Here is a 5,790-nt window from a genome sequence, read left to right as displayed (position 1 = left end):
ACCAGGGAGATGGGAGGAAATAGGAATGAATCAGCTGCATGTGTAAAGGAAAAAGAAAAATAACTGAAAACAGAGGAAGACACAAAAAGAGTCAGAAAAGAGTTAGATTATCCAAAATCTTAAGATGGTTCCAGGAGCTGACAATAAAATATCTCAGAAGGAATTAGAAACAAACTATTGTAGATGTTTGCAACTTTTCACTGACACCAGTCAGTGTCTAGAGAGCAGAGAGAAACTAATTTGACACCCTGTATTTGAGATGGGATCAAGGGAGTAATGGGGAAAATACAGCCCTATACAAATAGGTTAACAGATGTTTTTGAATGAAGTAATTAGCTGATTTTGCTATCTGCCTACTGGGAAACCGGCAGAGTGTTTGATTAATTGCACACTGATTTAATTTTTTTTCTTTTCTTTTTAGGCAGACCTCTCCACCAGAACAAACCTAGAAAAAAAGAGAGAATGACACCTGAATAAAATTTTATTTGGCCCGGTTTTGGGGGTTTTTTGAGATCCATCTGCTGTTATTGAAGTCCTTAATAAGTGTTCTCACAGCCCAGCTTTGCTTTTTGTTGGAGCCTGCAGTGAAGTCAGAATCCTGTGATGATGACATCAGATTGTTGCTATGGAAATGACAAACCCAGTCACAAAGTCAACACTGCTGTCTCACCACAGTTTCAAAGAGCAGCAAGGCTGGGAGGGAGCAAGTTCTTGTTGAAACTGAGGACAAATATATGAAACAATATCTGAAAGGTAGTACAATTTCAATTAATTGGAGCGATTTCAGTAGTTTTAAATCCTTATCCCCTCTTTAACATGAATTAAGGATTTGTGAAAGGTACCAGAAGGACAACACTGGGAAAGGCAATAGCCTACTTCATAAGGAACCAGCATATACATAACTTATATTTGAAAATAAGGCAGGTAGCATGTTTTCCATATCATATTCAAGCAAGACTATATATTGGCTCAGATACAAGGTTGCCAACTGCTGCACTTGTCTTACAATCTTTGGGGTTCTATGGAAATGTTAGGCCCCTGGCAACCGGTGATTTTAGATTAGACTTGCTTTGCCTAAAATAAATTTGTAGAGGAAAACTTGGAAGTATGAACTGAGCATACCCTGAAAGCTCCCAAAGGGGAAGGAAAATAAAAAGAACAGTACAAATATTTCATTTTTAAATCTTAATATTTAAAGCTAACCTTATAATTTTGGGGAAAACCGAGTCCTGGGTTTTTTAAGAGTTGGTGTTGGCAAAGCTGTATATATAAACTAATATGAAAGCAACCCAAGAATTGCAGACACTGTAGCTGTTCTGTTTATTTTTAGTCACCAAGAGCAGAAATCTACATTTATTAATAGCAAATCTCCCATGGTCACCTACTATGCATGTTGCTTTTATTTCGACATATAACTGTGCGACTTGGTTCTGTCCTACTGTGTCATCCCTTCTGTTTCAACCTTCTTTAAATTTACAACAAATGTAAGGGTGGAGGAACTTCATGGTGCATTGTGATACGCTCAGCTGATTAAAAAGCATCCTGGAGAAAGAGTATATGTTATGCTTCCCGGAGGGGCCACACAGAACTTTCATGGGCAGCAAGAGCCATGGTTAGCTTTTAGCCAACTTTATATCTTCCCAATCTTTGAGCAGCCGAGGAGTGATGAGATCCTCAGCTTCACGTAGTCCTAGAAGCCTGCCTAAGTAACAGCCACTTACCTAGACTGCCTACAGAGAGGCCCAGAATCCCTGAAGTACTGTATGCTGCATCCTTGCCACTTACCTAGCCCCTCTTTGCCCAAACTCTAATCCACTTCTTACACCAGTCTTGCCAGGAAGTTTAAGACGAAAGTATTCTGGATATCTTCCATAGTGTCTGCACTGCTGGCATCCTTTTCTCGCTAGACCCAGGGCTTTTGAGCCCTTTGAAGCCACATTGGCCCTTTTAGCCACTGTAAAGGGTGAGTAATCCTCAAAGAGCACTATACTTCACTATTGGGAAGAATCAGTGCTTGAAGGCTAGAGTTTTGGTATTGGGATAAATTCAGCTTCTGGACCATGAAGTGGTTTATAGGACATCATTTAAAAATTGTTATTCCTACTCCCTAAACACCAACCAAACTTGTCCTTTGTTAAATAGGAGGAAATATGCCCCTTACCTAGTAGTCACCCCTTAGATCTTCCATGTATATCTTTACCTTCCCAAAGATTTTGATCCTTCTTATAATCCAGGGCTGTACAACTGGTGGCCTGTGTGATAACATGCAGCTTGTAGGCCCAGCTGCTGCCTCTCCCACGACCACACAGGGTAGGTCTGTATGCCCTCTGCACAGCCAATGTGGCAGAGAGCAGGGGTCTGCACATTGCCAGCACTACATGAAGGGATTCATGCTGCTGGAATGGTGGTGGGATGATGGGAACCTAGGGTACAGAACACCTTCTACATGGTGTGCAGTTGGGGGAGTGCATGCTGGCCCCATGCGCAGCCCTTGGCCACAGTGAAGTTGGACAACCCCTGCTATAATCCATGAGTATTAATACATGTCTATTGCAATACACAACTATTCTTGTCGGCAGCCTTTGAGTAGTTTTTATTAGTATTTAATATCATAGTCTAATTGCAAAGACCTAATGAAATGTGTGATCCCTTTAAAGCAGTTACATGAGCAGGATGTTATTATTCCATTGGTTACATAATTAAAATCTAGAGTAAACCTGAAAGGATTGGGTTTTGTTACTGATTTTTATTTTTTTTTTAGCTTTTCTTTCCCATTGGCTGAATATGGGTGACTTCATTCTTCATCTTTCTTAAGGACTTACCAGGAGATAGTGTAGTACCCCACCATTCTGCAGCATATACTCCAGCTATCTAACGGAATGATGTTCCCCCAGAAGTCAGTGCTTTCTTCCTCTTTTTGTATCTCACAACCTTTTGCTCTTTCTTCAGTGTGACTCCAACCTAAACAGCCAGGACCTCCACTGTAGACTCCATAGTGCTACCTCAAGCTGACTGGACCTTCCCAGTGCCAGGTTTTTGGACTTTCATTGATAGGATCTCTGTTTTTAATTTGTTATTGCCAGCAGTACTCCTATTGTTACATGGCCACTGCCAGGTATTGCTGGCCAATTGTGTTTGAACCTCCTCCTGTCAATAGGTGGACTAATTACGATGGCAGGTGGTATAGCTTTGTCCCAGCATACCCTGGTGCATCCATGACAATATACTTTTTGAACAGAATCCACCACACAGTGCATAAATGGATTCTAATCAAAGCAATGTTTGATTTACTATAAGAAGACATTATAAAATGCTAGTCTAATCACATTGATGCAGGACAATATGTGCTAAATATATTAGCATGTGCCATCTTGCTTACCAGCCTGAGCATGGAAAAAAGTGAAATCTGACTGATGACAACTTCTGTGATGGCCCATGGATGTTTCAGTTCTGCCAACCATCCTGTTGGTTAATGTGCCAGAGAAATTCATGGTGTCAGTCCTTCAATATTCTGTATTTTTAATTAGAACATTCTCCACACTAGGGAATAGCTGGGACAGGTTTATCCTACATGCTGCAAGCATAAGTTAGATAATGTGGATCTTTGATTTCTCTCCAAGTTTATTAAACAATTAATTGTCCTCCTCTTCCCCTGCACTGATTTTCAACCAGGGTGCCATGGCACCCTATGGTGTCTTGAGATCCTTCTAAAGGTGCCATAGGGTGTTGCACAATACTAGGTGTACAACCACCTATACATGATTCACAAGAGAAACACTAAGATTTCAAACAGAAATCCATAATGTCAAAACTATTCTGGCCTGTCGTGTGCTTTCTGAGTTCTTTGTAGCACAAGAATGTCTCTATTATTTTTCTGTAGTCAAGAAATGAGTGAAAGCTGGCATTTCCGGAGGGGCATCTGAAGTCTAACAAAGTGTTCCTTAGGTCTAATGCGGGATACTTTCAGTCTAAAGCCACTGCTATAAAGTATGTTTGTACCACACATAGCACAATGATGCCCTGATCTCTTCAAGGGATTCAGAGCACTATTGCAATACAAATTGTTATTATTATTATAATTATTAGGGTAGATTATCTCCCCTATTTATTATTGCATAGATCAGATAAGACAACATTTACAGTGGAAAACTCAGGCTTGCCTTCCGCAAGATCATTTGAAAAGCAAGATATGAATCAACATAGGAAAGGATGTAAAGAAGCACCTTGCTGTTGTGTTAGCAGATCTGGTCTATCCATCCATAAATAACATACTGGTCAGACTGGGAGTTTGAGAGTATGCACTACCTTTTGCCCCTAGAGGAATAATAGCATATGGGGAACACCTGGATTTGGGAAACTTAGGGGCAGGACAAGTGACAAAGATATGGAGAGACTGGGGTAGAATATAATGTTCAGACACGGGAAGATGCCAAAACTATTAAATAAAAGGCACGTGCAATTTTTCATTGAAATGTAAGCTGTAAAAGGGAGTGCTCAGCTGAACTAATTTCTTTCAAGGCTTAGTGCTTAAGAGGATGCATTTTACTTAAGTAAGATTTTCCAATGCCAATAGCAAAAAGTGACATCATTTCCAGATGTAGCTTTTACCAGATCATTCTTAAGTAATTAAGAGATGTCAGATCTGAAAGGCCTAGTACCTGAAGCTGTAAAGAATACAATTTATTGCCAAACAGTACCAAACAGTAAAGATAATATAGAAATAACATTCTTTCACCACAAGCTTTCTATTATGGGAGTGAGCTCTGATGCACAGATTAAAAATATTCATTTTCCCTTAAAATGGAAAAGTTAAAAGAGGACAAGTTCCCAGGACAAATTCCCAGGAACATCTTTTATATGTTCTGAATTATTTGGCTCCTTTTGTTTTTACGTTTTGCCATTCTTTCAAGTTGGGAAACACACACGCACACAAACACACATAATGCACTGTTCTAACCTAGTCTACTTAGTCAGAGGAGACAGACAGCTTGACTCCAGACCTGAACATCAGCTGCTTGGATCCAGTTCTGCCCTGCTCAAAATAGTTTATAGTAAAGCATAAACTGAACCATCAAAAGTAGGATCTCAATCCTTCGAAATGTCAGGAGATCAAGTTCACTGCACAGTAAGAGCTGAGTGTTCAGTCCAAGAGGCTGCATCATTGTCAAAGGCTCAAGATTATTTAGGTGAGTTGATTTACTAACATGGCAACTAACAAGATTTGTGCCCTAAGTTTGATTTATACTTTTGTTTCATCTTGTCAGACCAACTGTAAACAATATCTGCTTAGAACAACATTTTAAAAGGGCTATTTTCAGTTTGCTCTGATTGTTCAAAAATCCCCAGTTGCACTAGCCAAGCAGGAGAAGGGGGGTCTTATACATTAGGATTAAATTCTGGTGTTTTACTTGGCTGGTCAGAACAAAGATGGAGGTAGTGATGGATAAGAACTTGACTTGGCCTGGTCCATAAATGCTACCGAACTCCACAGCCCCCCACAGGTCATGATCAGTGAGACAGAGATGCTGGATCTTGCCCCCTTCACAGGTACTGACATTTAGGAACCTATTCTAAGAGTAAAATGCTGGCCTCACTGAAATCAGGGGCAAGATTTCCACAAACTTGTAGGGCCATTATTTCTCCCAAGGGGGAGTGTGTGTTGCTTAATTCTATAGACACGCCAGGAGCGGCTTCTAAGTAGCCTGCTCTCCGAAGCTCTGTCTGCATCCACCCTACAAAACAGGGTAGCTCATGGAATTTCTGCTTCACTCCATTACTCCAAAACAAGTG

General features: G+C 40.3%; 1 long non-coding RNA gene across 1 annotated transcript; it reads left to right on the top strand.

Moving 5' to 3' along the window:
* Positions 1-441: 441 nt before the first annotated feature.
* LOC109309449 lies at positions 442-5,181 on the top strand. Its single transcript, XR_002100916.1, has 3 exons — positions 442-753; positions 2,950-3,032; positions 4,911-5,181. It is a non-coding gene; the product is annotated as an uncharacterized LOC109309449 (long non-coding RNA).
* The last annotated feature ends 609 nt before the right edge of the window (positions 5,182-5,790 follow it).

This window comes from Crocodylus porosus, unplaced genomic scaffold (assembly GCF_001723895.1).
Source record: "Crocodylus porosus isolate Cpor-Errol unplaced genomic scaffold, CroPor_comp1, whole genome shotgun sequence".
NCBI classification, from domain to species: domain Eukaryota; kingdom Metazoa; phylum Chordata; order Crocodylia; family Crocodylidae; genus Crocodylus; species Crocodylus porosus.
This window is presented reverse-complemented; position numbering and strand designations above follow the sequence as displayed.